Genomic DNA, 12,705 nt, shown 5'->3' with positions numbered 1-12,705 from the left:
ATTAACATTTGTAAATTGTGTATGACACATACTTTACATTAGTAAAATGTATAATCCACTGTGTACAAATCTATTTGCAACACATACATTATATAATTTTCCCCCAGAGAGCTGGCTGATAAATACTCACTAGCATACTACTGACTCTTGGGGTCGTCATTTGACTGACAGGAAAATGGAGGTTTATATTAAACGGCAGTGTTTGTGACATTGGGTTCAGACAACATTAGGCCCAGGGTAGATACTCCAGTTAAGCTACTTGGAGACTATCAAGGTTCCATAATATTATTATATCATATTAAAGTACTCTATCATTTTTATTTCCAATGCTTTCTAGTGACTTCCTAGCATAGTCATTCACTCCTTATCTCCAAATAAAAATTTCTGACAGAAGTCTTTGATACTGAGGACTCCCAGCAGGATAGAAACATGGCGGGTGGTTGGAGCCGGGGTGAAGCTCAGAGAGAGGGGGCAGACCAGCAGCTCTCTCCCTCGAAAGCTTGGTGTCCTAAGAATGAGATTTCATTCCAGAACATGCCGTGACATTTTTAAAGCCTAGCCTCTTGGCCACCCATTTGCACAAACCTATTTTACCTTTACCTAGGCGCTTTATAAATGCAACTCCGCCATGAGTTATATATCAACACAAGATATATCAACCAAAGTAGTTATTATTTATTAAAAGCATGTTTTATGTCTTACTCAGTGCTTGGTGCTTCACAGCCATTCACTTTCACCTTTAAATGGCTCTCTGCAGCTATTATTATCTGACTCCATTTTACAGATAAGTAAACTGAAGGGCAAGGATGTTAAGTTTTAACTAGCATTTGGCAGATCCCTTGCTAGCTGGTCTTTGTTTCTTGCCCTGCACCGTCGTGACGGAGGTAGGGGGTGAGTGTTGATGCACCGGGAAGGAAGACTGTACCCGAGTGCCCATGCCCTGCAGACTGCATGTGAAAGTGAAGGACCGAGTTGACACCCCTAGAGACTCTTCTCAAAGTATCAGAATGACTTAGAGAAGCTCTGGGAAGATCTGTTTTCCAGGAAGCTTCCCTGTCTGCGCAGAAACAAAAGCTCTGAGAAGCCTGTGTGACACGACGTGCTTGGATTTGCTGGGCTCTTAAACAATCCAGTGCAGGGCTGACTAGGGCTGCCTCCCAGTTTGTATCTCCAGTGAACTCTCTGAGGGGCAAGAAAAAAATTTAGAGAAGAAAAATATTTATATAGCATTGACCAGGTGCCTGGCACTGTTCTAAGTGCTTAAGATATTTAAGATATTATTAAGATATTAAACCAATTTCCTCCTCAGGACACCTTACAACACAGGTTGTCTCAGTCTGCTGGTTCAGATCCATTCTCCTCTTCTTCCCAGGCAATGGCTAAGAATGAACTCCCAGCATCCCCTGCGTCAGGTGTGGCACACCACTAGCTTGGTCAGTGGTGTGTGAGTGGCAGGGACTAGGGCCTCTTCCAGGCCAGGCCAAGGAACTCCCAAGGGTTCACCCCACACCCCCACCGTGTTTCTCCCCATCTTTGGAAACCAAACACTACAGTTGGTAAAACTACTCTCAGCCTGAGTCCCCTGAATTACTGGAAAAAAATCCCCTGCTCATCTGAAACTTCTCTAGACTAATTCTTGTGAGTGAGAAATAAACTTCTTTTATGTTGAACTATGGCAAATGTGAGTGTATTTGTTACCACCACCTCATTTATTCTAATAAAACTTTATATTCTTATTATCATCTCCATTTTACAGATGAGGAAACTAAAGCACAGGTCACTTGCCCAAGGTCACACATCAAGTCACACAGCTAGACCGTGGTAAAGCCGGAATCTAAACCCAGGCAGTCTGGCTCCAGCATTTGTGCTGTTGACCATTACACGACGTACCCCTTTATGTTCTAGGAGAGACGGCTGATGAGAAACAGGCTATGGGATGGGGGAGACGGGGAGCACAGCCACCGGGTGGTCCCATACCCTTTCTGTCTTGCTTGCATAGATGGGGAAACCGAACTGTTAGGAGAAGAGACTTCCCCAAGACCCCTCAACAAGATTAGAATTTGTTTTCTGATTCCTAGGTCTCTCTGCTGTACCATTTAGCCTGGCTGCTAAGCACAGCATAACCATAGGTAACCTACAGTACTATATGGCTGCAAATAAAATACTCCAGCCACATGGCGTTTGTAGAACCTCCACTTTCACAGACTGGGGATGGAGTCCTGGGAAATGAACTAGCCTGCTCGAGGTCACCCAGTTAGAAAGTAGAGTAGACCTGGTGTTCTGACTCAAGCTGTTTTTTTTAACCAGCCCCCATTTTGCCCTAGATAAGTGGTATGGAGCAAAGAGCTGAGATGCCAACCCTATAAACTCAAAGTAAAATAAGGGAAGCAATATGTCATGAAAGGGGGCTTTAAATCCAAGCTCAATGGTCCTTCTTTAGAGGTAATAATATTTACACCAGGCATTCCCACCAGCTTTATTCTCCCTGGAGTCCCTCCTCTCACAATCCTCTGGAGCTCTGAGATCAAGTCTTCTGTCCTTGTTTGGGCATCTGCAGGCATCTCCTGGAGCAGGGCTGTCTCACTCACGGGAGGTCCCGGAGTCCAGCGCTGCCCATGGGCAGGAGAATAGGGTAAGGTTTGCTGAATGCCTAATCAGCCAAGGGTGTGGGGCGACAGACATCTACACCCCTATTTTTTCCTATGAAGAGACTGACGTCCATCGCATGGAAGGGATGTGGCCAGGCCCCATGGCTGTCAGGCCCTGTGCAGGCCAGGATCTGGGGATCAATAATCAACGAAGTGGGGAGGGGGGGGCCGCCAGAGGCATGAAGGATGGCTAGTGGCACGAAGTAGGGGGGCTTCCCAAAATGCAGTCACAGCCAGGGCTTCGCAGGAAGGAGGGGTTCACGTCACTGCTCTTCAAAGACCCTCCAGGACAGTGCAGTTCGTCTACTTCCCGGCAGGGGTGGGTGACCGACAAGGAGGACCTCGGGAGGGGACAGGAGCGCCCCGATTCCCCACCCCACCCCGCTCCACCAGTCCCGCCCGCTCGGTCTCTCCCTCGTCCGGGAAGCCGCAGATCCGCATTGCAGGGGTCCCTGTGGGCCGGGGTCGCCTCGCCCCCGCCGGTCTTTCCTTTGTCCCGGCGCGTCTGCGGCAGCCGCGGAGCTCGGCTGCAGGCGGGGCGGCCGCGCGCTGCCTGGTGCACCAGCACCATCTAGGGGCCATCCGGGTCGCGGGGGTGGCGCCCGCGGGAAAGAGGTCCGCGGGCCTCGGAGGATCACCGCGCACCTCGGGCAATTGACCGCCCCAGCCCCAGCCTTAATTAGGGTAGAGGTATGGGACCTCCTAAAGGTGTGAGGCCATTTCACTCCCTTAATCGTGTTTGATCGTCCCAACAACAGAGTTCCCCCAGGGGTTGAGTAACCCCAAAGGGCACAGAAGGTATGAGCAGAACCAAGAATCAAAGTCCCCAAACGTGTGCACTGTGTATGCTCCTCTATTGCACTGCCCAGGGGAGGGCGGTCCCCCTGATACCTATGGGAACTTTGTCTTGATGTGTGATCTTGGCCCAGAAGCCTGACCTCTCTGAGCCTCAACAGCAGGGCTCAGCCTTAGGGATCACCCCAAGACCTTCCTTCCGGGAGGATGAATGTGTCAACCATGGGAAGATTTCTAAGTCAGAATTCACTCCAAGAAGGTAAATCAGAAGCTGTGAGTCATGGAGATGATCAAGAAGAAAGGACCTCAGGAGAAAAAAAAAAAAAAAGAGGCTGGCTCCATAAACTGTCAAATTACTATTCCCAAGAACTGGGTGGTGCAGAACACTATGCCAGAGGCAAAACCTCTTTTGGACCTAGCTTTGAGGCGGGCAACCAGTGTCATTATCTCCATTTTACAGCTGGGAAAATCGAGGCACAGAGAACCGGAGACGTTTTCTCAACCTTTCGGTCCTAGGAGAGCCAAGACTGAGGTCACTGCCATGGCCACCCGGCCTCCCTCTCCCAGGCTGGGGCCTTTCCGGGGACTCTGAGAAGGTCTGGAAGCACAAAGCCCCGTACCCCCCTCACTTCCAGGGCAGCGCCCTGAGGATGCTGGCAGGAGAAAGAAGGACGCGGGAGGGTTTGGGCTGGAAAAGAGAAGACCCAGAGGGTCATGGAGCTGAAGACTGTCTCTAAGTAGCAGGAGGGCTGACATAGGGATGAGGAAGCAGAGGAATGAGGCAGAGACGGGGTGCAGGAGGTGCAGGGTGAAGTGGTCAGGTTTTATTTAGCAAGGCAGGGAGCAGAAGCTGAGACAGAGGGAGCTCTGCTCTGTGGCCTATGGGGTAACCTTCTCCCCAGAGCATCCTGGAGTCCATTCCATCTTCCTGAGGCCACAGCCCACTATTCCTGGCTCCTTTGACATCCCATTGACCTTACTCTCAAGAGCGTCCAGACTATAGCCTGGGGCTGCCAAGACCAGGTATAAGACTAGTGAAGAGGACTCTGCCACCTCCCCTGCAAGAGCAGGATTGTTTTGATGTGCAGTGTAGCCAGGCCTCCTGTCATTTGTACAGGCTTACCAACTCCCATCAGTACTGAACAATCTCCATCACTTCAGGTGACCAGAGTGTGTATCTCTTACAACTCAACAATCTGATGAATGCGGTCCCAGTCATCCGTCCTTTCTTGGAGCGGTGGCCTGGGTGTGAGGCTTGTTCCCCAGGCACTGGGACCTCTGGGAGTTCTGGACTATTCATTTTCTGCCCTGTTTTCCCCACTCCTACTCCAGCACAATGCTGATGATGAGAGAATTTTCTAAAAACACTGTTGACGTGTTAGTACTTTACTCCTTCCTGCGACCCATAGTTGCTTCTGGGGGCTTCCTGCCACAGGTGTTGGCTAAGGACCTGCTTTACGCCAGGCACTTGGCTGGATCCCTTTCCTGACTACCCTAGAATCTTTGACTGTGTAGATCACAACAAACTGTGGAAAATTCTTAAAGAGATGAGAATATCAGACCACCTTACCTGCCTCCTGAGAAATCTGTATGCAGATCAAGAAGCAACAATTAGAACCGGACATGCAACAACAGACTGATTCCAAATAGGGAAAGGAGTATGTCAAGGCTGTATATTGTCACCTGCTTATTTAACCTATATGCAGAGTACATCATGAGAAATGCTGGACTGGATGAAGCACAAGCTGGAATCAAGATTGTTGGGAGGAATATAAATAACCTCAGATATACACATGACATCACCCTTATGGAAGAAAGCGAAGAGAACTAAAGAGCCTCTTGATGAAAGTGAAAGAAGAAAGTGAAAAAGTTGTCTTAAAACTCAACTTTCGAAAAACTAAGATCATGGCATCTGGTCCCATCACTTCGTGGCAAATAGATAGGGAAACAATGGAAACAGTGACAGATTTTATTTTGGGGGGGTTCCAAAATCACTGCAGGTGGTGACTGCAGCCATGAAATTAAAAGAGATTTGCTCCTTGGAAGAAAAGTTATGACCAACCTAGAAAGCATATTAAAAAGCAGAGATATTACTTTGCCGATTAAGATCCATCTGTCAAAGCTATGATTTTTCCAGTAGTCATGTATAAATGTGACAGTTGGACTATAAAGAAAGCTGAGTACCAAAGAACTGGTGCTTTTGAACTGTGGTGTTGGAGAAGACTCTTGAGAGTCCCTTGGACTGCAAGGAGATCCAATCAGTCCATCCTAAAGGAAATCGGTCCTGAATATTCATTGGAAGGATTGATGCTGAAGCTGAAACTCCAATACTTTGACCACCTGATGCCAAGAACTGACTCATTGGAAAAGACCTTGATGCTGGGAAAGATTGAAGGTGGGAGGAGAAGGGGAGGACAGAGGATGAGACGGTTGGATGGCATCACCAACTGGATGGACATGGGTTTGAGCAAGCTTCAAGAGTTGATGATGGACAGGGAATCCTGGTGTGCTATAGTCCATGGGGTTGCAAAGAGTCGGACAGGACTGAGTTACTGAACTGAACTGAAATGGCTGGATCTAGTTGTCACACTGGCAAATTCCCCTGACACATCTGTCCAGGTAGACTCATTAACCCAGTTATACATAGGAACCAGTTCACCAGCCTAGGATTGGATACATTCACACATTTCTCATTTTCCCAGTTTATCCTCCAAGTCCCATTAGCCCAATTTTGTGGGAAGGTCTCTATCTCCCTCTCAAGGCCAATTCTTTCTTTGTGGAGGAAGAAAAGTGACGTATTGGTACCATTTCAAAGGATACAAAACTTCTGGGCACTGGCTCAGTAAGAACCCAGCTCACCCCACAGCCCGTACCCACTTGCCTTTGACTCTAGGTTGTGGCAAGGGGAAAAGCACTCAGGGTTGGTGACCTAAAGACTGAAATGAAAATCTTGACTCTATTTCTTACCACTCGAGTGATCTTAGCCCCCATTCTCCAAACCAGAGTGTCATTTCCGGTTCCCAGAAGCTAATAAACATCTATATTTCTTGACCTTTGCTGCTCAATGCCAGTTGCGATGTCCATGTCCGTGAGATGAAATTTCAATATCTGTGTCTTGGCCTGGGGTTTGTAACAAACCCCAAGGGGTCTTCCTCTGGAAGCTTTAGGCCCCACAGGCACAAAACCCTGGTTGGCATTGTTCTGTGTTTCACTGGGCATAGGAATCTCTTAGTCCTGGTTGCCAATGAGTGGACCAGGCCTTTTGTTAATAGCCAGATCTAAAGAGGTATATTAGTTACTGCCTTTAAGACAACATTTTTGGTCCAAGCTTAAGATGATTGCTCATCAATAAAGGCTACCACCTCTCCATGGTTGCAGTCGCCGCCTCTGACCTTTGGGGCCTTGTGTACTGCAACCTACCTGGAGACTGCGCCCAAGTGGGGTTGAGGGGCAGACACTGCTTGTTCACTCAGTGCTAGGTTACTCTTACTCTGGACATCTTTCTTTAAACTTTGTTTTGCAGGCCTTCACCAGTGCAAGGGTTGAGCTTATGTATTATGCAGACAAGAAAGAGATTTAAGGCAAATGAGAAGGAAGAAATATAGCTTGCAGAAAGTGAAGTGAAACAAAGAAATTAATGAGAACTTGTGATTATTCATAAATGAACTGCATTGCACGTAATTTTTTTAACCTTGCACTTTAAAGTATCTTCAAACATCAGAGGCTTTCAGAATGTTATATTTAGCTAATTAAAACGACTTCACTTTTATTTAAAGGAAGGACAAGTGTAAATTCTTTTGTTCTGATCTAAATCTCAAATTACAGCATGAGCCTATAATTTATAAAGCATATCAAGCAATTAAGGTTCTTGGCTGTTTCTTTATATTGAACTTGCAAAGATAAGCAGCTAAGTTAATTACAGCAATGTCACTAGCTTGTTTACTAAATATCTTCAAATATGATTTTTAATGGGGATGAAAGGCAGATTCAACTGTATATAAAATACACAAGACAGCGTCTGCCCCAGGCCAAGTATCAGGGATCAGGGAAGAATCATTGATAATTCATTTGTTGCGCCTGTGTTCATGTTCCTTTGGGAAAGGGTCATCTTTCCTTAATTCAGGCAGAAAGCTTGATGTCTTAATCCTTTGTTGTCAGTATGAGAAAGTCTTGGCTGAGCCCTGGTCGCTCTTGGGCAAGGCAGGATGTGTGAGCCATAGATGGACATGTGCCTGTCATCTTAGTCTCTCTATTGATTGCCCAGAAGTGAGTTTAATGAAGACGGAATGTCTCAAGTAAACACATCATTATCCCTGATCAAGGAAGTGTAAACAGAACCTGGCCTGGGAAGCAGGCTCTTTGTCTTTCCCTACCACAGGCATGTAAAAACGCCTGGGTTCTGGGGATTTGCTAGGGTCTGGAGTCAATAAGGAAACTTCCTGGAGCACAGGGGGAAGACCCAGAAACCAGACACACCGAGAACTCCGACAGTGTCTTCAACACCACAGCTTATTCTAAGAATTGGGAAGATGGCATTAAAACAGGAATAGATGAGCCTTATTTTTAAAAATTCAAGTAATCTTAAATGCTTAAAATGATGATAGAGAAGGAATGAAAATAAATCCCCAAAGCATTTGTTATAAGAATACTTAGAATCACGGGAACTAGAGTGGGATTCAGTTTACTTAATCTGACTAAAATCAATATTTTATCTCTCAATGGCCTTAGAAAAATCATTAGAATGTCTTGATTCTTCGTTTATAGTACGTAATCCATCTACTTCGTATTTATAATGTAGACTCTATAAACTTTGTTTAATTTGCTTTGTTTTTGATGAAGGTAAAGCTGCTTAGGCAACTATATAGTGCCAGGTAAATATAAGGGGTTATATTTATACAGTGTCTAGCATGTCAGTCCTTAATAGGTGGTTGCTCTTCTAATTGTTATTATAATTATCATGATCTCCATCATTCACACCATTTAATTACCTCTGTGTAAAGTGAAGGGTGTAAGTATGTTTTAATTAATAATGTAATAGTGGATACCTCTTATTGATTGTAAACTCTGTGCCAAGTCCTATACTAGGTGCTTTGCATACAAATTAATATTTTAGTTATATCAGGGACTCAGAGACAACAACATTGCGAGCATCATTTTACTGAAGCCAGAGGAAGTCAGGCATCTTTCTAGATAGTCTACAGAGTCTGTTTGGAGGAATGTTGGTTCAAAGCCAGGTCTGTGTGACTCTATACACCTTGCTGTTTCTGCCATCCCACGCCACCTGTTTTGAAGAGATGGACAATGCATTATTTCGGGTTTTCATTTTTTCCCCATTAAATGTATACCAACTGTAAAGCCACCTGAAATATGGGTTGCGCCTTCTCTCTGAAGGACAACACAAACCTAGAGAAGTCCCTTGGAAGCTCAAGTTCACCCTTCGCATTCTATCGCCCTCATTGTCTTGATTGTTGTTGTTCTCACATGCCTTGTCTCCAGCTTTGTTCTGTGAACGATTCCTGTGCACCCTCTCTGCTCCAGATACTTGTAAGTATTTTTCATGGTAAACCTACCTTCCCACCCTAGATCTGTTTGAAGGGAATTTGAAGATTGCCTGGAGGGGGTCCTGTGGTTCCAGGATCTCCCTGCAGTCATAATTAGCCAGGACCACAAACAAGATGAGTTTCCGTGGTGGCATAGCAATAAAGAAGCTGCCTGCCAATTCAAGAGACACAGGTTCGATCCCTTGGCCAGGAAGATCCCCTGGAGAAGGAAATGGCAGCCCACTCCAGTATTCTTGCTGCAAAATCCCATAACAGAGGAGCCTGGAGGGCTATAGTCCATGGGGTCACAGAGAGTCAGTCACAACTGAGTGACTGAACAACAAGGTCAACAACAACAGGCAGGAGAGGACAGATGCTTTCTGTATCCTGCATTTTCTCCCCAACCCAGGAGGTAGCTGCCTATCAGTTCACACTCAGCAGAAGTGCTCTTTAGATAGACTTGAACACCTCCAGTAACAAGAAGCTCACTACTTCCCAAGGAAGCAGATTTCATGATTGAAAAATTCGGGTGATTTGAAAGTTGGATATAGGCATTTCTTTCTTTTTTTAATTGAGATATACTGACATTGTGTTATTGTTAGGTAAACAACATGATTCAACACAGGACATAGGAATTTCTATAAAAAGATAAAAGAACACAAATTACTATACCCTTTCTAATCGTGGAAGTATCAGTTAATGTTAGGAGCTTTAAAATTACCAAGTATCAAGGAACTTTATCTTTGTATTAAGGATAAATTTATCAAGTATCAGGAGCTTTAAAATTATTCTTCCTTTTCTATCAGCTGATCCTAATTCAGTCAGCTAATTCTCTTCCTGGAAATTCACAGATCCAAGAGAGTAGAAAAACTGTTATATTTTTAGATGTCAACATTATATTATTTGTAATAGCTTAATGAGTATATGCATAATTAAGAATTTCAGTTATCTTAACGTTTACTCAGACAACATGGTGTGCCAATCCTAAAAGATGACTTACAAGAGAAATGCTTTTTCAGCATAACTCCCCACTGAAATGACCCAGACCAATTATATGAGAAACTGGAGGGATAAATCCAGACAGCATTTTTCTCAAGTTGCACTAGGTATTCTCATTGTGCAGCCAGGTTAAGAGACATTCTTCTAAAAGTTTTCTAGTCATCAAAATGGCTGGTTAAAAATCACTCTCCTCCTCCTTCACGGAGCTTCCCTGGTGGCTCGGGCAGTAAGGAATCTGCCTGCAATGCGGGAGACCCTAGTTCAATTCCTGGGTCGGGAAGATTCCCTGGAGAAGGGAAGGCCTACCCACTGCAGCATTCTTGCTTGAAGAATCTCATGGACAGAGGAGCCTGGCGAGTTACAGTTCACGGGGTCCTAAAGAGTCAGATACGACTGAGTGACTAACACACACATACATTGTGATATGTGTTCAAGTTGGACTAGTGATTCTCTCTGTGCAGCCAAGGTTAAGAGTCATTCTTCTAGAAGTTTTCTAGTCATCAAAATGGCTTGTTAAAATCACTCTAGCTCATATTCTTCAGAAAGAGAGGCAGGCGAAAAAGCAGGCCACCTGTTTCTACAGGACTCCTGTGACAAGCAATCACCATTTGTCCTGGTACCCCAGGGGCTAAGGGACCTTCTCACTGCATCATAGTCACATCCAACCATCATTAGCCCCTCACCCAGGTGAGTCTACTGGCCCTGCTGGGAGGGCCAGATAATTTTGAAGAGAGAAGCCTTCAATAGAGACCCAGACAAGCAGACTGGGTCTCTAACTTGCTGACCAATCATGTATATGTCACTTCCAGACTCTGGGTCTCCATTTCTTTTGTAAAATGAAGATAATAACTCCTGCTTTATTAGGGAGCTGCCAAGTTTGAAGCAGAGATTGGGGATGAAGCCACACTATGTATGCCCTGGACCAGTTGAAGTACCCACGTCCGCCGGAAGTCTGCTGTGTGGGGGAGGGGAGAGAGTGCTTCATATGCTCCAGACTGGGAAGGGGACAGACAGACTGAGCTGACCTGGGGAGCTTTCCCGAGATCAGGCCCTAACCCCCCTGCCTGTGAGACCCTGTGCCTGCCCGTCCCCTCCAGGATCCTGACCAAGTTAGCGCCTCCCTCTGGTGGTCTCTGTGCTGATCAGCCAGCCCTCCTGGTCCTTTATCACCATCTGTGTTCTTTAGAGATACTGGCCTCTCCTCCACATGCCATTCAGGGGGATCACCAGTCCCAGTTTCATTTCCTTTGGTGATTTCTTTTGTACAAATTGGAAAAAGCATCAGGAAAAAAAAAGGAAATCCACCAATTAACCAGCTCTTTTTCCCTCTTCTAAAACAGGTCTCTGGTCCTAAACCAAAATGAGGGGTGTGATTCACAGCTTCTGCTCTTTGGCTTCTGTGTCCATCACAGGGGTGGGTGAAGGCCAGTGTGAAACGTCTGGAAGGACTTCTCTGAGAACCAGTAGCTAGACCCTCCAGATTGACTTCATTTGTTTGTTGTTTGTTTATTCATTCATTCCTTTATTGAGAATAAAAACTGTCGTGACCTCACTATCCACTCCTCACTGCGTTCTTAGGCAGACACTTTGCCGAAGTCAGAGGCCAAGCATTTGGGAAGTGGACGGCAACATAAAACCAGAATCTGACCATTACTCAGCACTCCCACCACCAGCCACTGCTATTTCTTCTCTGAATGATGGCGGTAGACTGCTAACTCCTCTCTCCATGTCTCGTTTCTTCTGCCTACCTCACAGGCCAGTCTCAAGAAGGATGTCAGAGGGCTCTTTAATTTTTCTTAAACCATGTTTAAAAAGGGAATTATAGTTAATTTGCAATATTGTTTGTTTCAGAGTGCCCTTTGTAAAATGCAGTTTGTAATATGTAGCTTCTCTCTTCAAAATTGTACACCAATTCCCCATTTCACTCAGAGTGGAAACCCAAATCCTCGCTATAACCTTCACGGTCACAGGATCTTGCCCTGCCCCCAGGACTGCTCTTAGCTTTCCGGCCCCTCCCACTGCAGCCACGATGCTCCTCACTCGCCCTCCATCACCGCGGGGGTAAGTCTCGGGATGCGGTGCTTTCTTGCAGTCTCAATTCAGTGCCCTTGATGTGCAGTCTATTCCCAAATGTTGAATTCCCTGCCGCCTCAGCGCGACAGACAGCAGGGCGGTCTGGAGTTTGGACATGTTCAGAAACACTAGTCTGTTCATTAAGAATTTCCTAGTCTGCTTCTACCTGAAGCCAAACATCTGGATGGAATATGCAAAAGCCAGACCGCATATCTGGGTGTTCTTCACATGCCGACAGAACACAGATCATCTGGAGACTATTGCAGTTTCACTCTTTACCCTTGGGTTAAGGTTCAGTTACTTTAAATTCAACAAACACTTGTTTACTCAAGCTTTTTGCCTTTTTTTTTTTTTTTTTAATCTTTTCAATAGAGAGATGAATGAGTCCCACCATGAAGGAACTGGCAGGCTAGCTAAGGTCACAGGTAATTCTACCCAAAGCTCAAAGTGCTCTGTGAAGATGCTTGATCTGGATCCAGTGGCTGCTTCATGGAGGGACCCCCAACAGACAAATCAGAGGCCATCACCACTGATAAACTGGATGTTCCAACTGGAATGTTGGAAGTTGCAGTCTGTCAATGCAATGAAACTCAGCCCAAAGCTCAGTTGTTTCCTCTGTAGAGTGGGGGGAACACTTTGAGTTGTCCAAG

Source organism: Bos indicus x Bos taurus, chromosome 11 (genome assembly GCF_003369695.1).
Source record: "Bos indicus x Bos taurus breed Angus x Brahman F1 hybrid chromosome 11, Bos_hybrid_MaternalHap_v2.0, whole genome shotgun sequence".
NCBI classification, from domain to species: Eukaryota; Metazoa; Chordata; class Mammalia; order Artiodactyla; family Bovidae; genus Bos; species Bos indicus x Bos taurus.
This window is presented reverse-complemented; position numbering follows the sequence as displayed.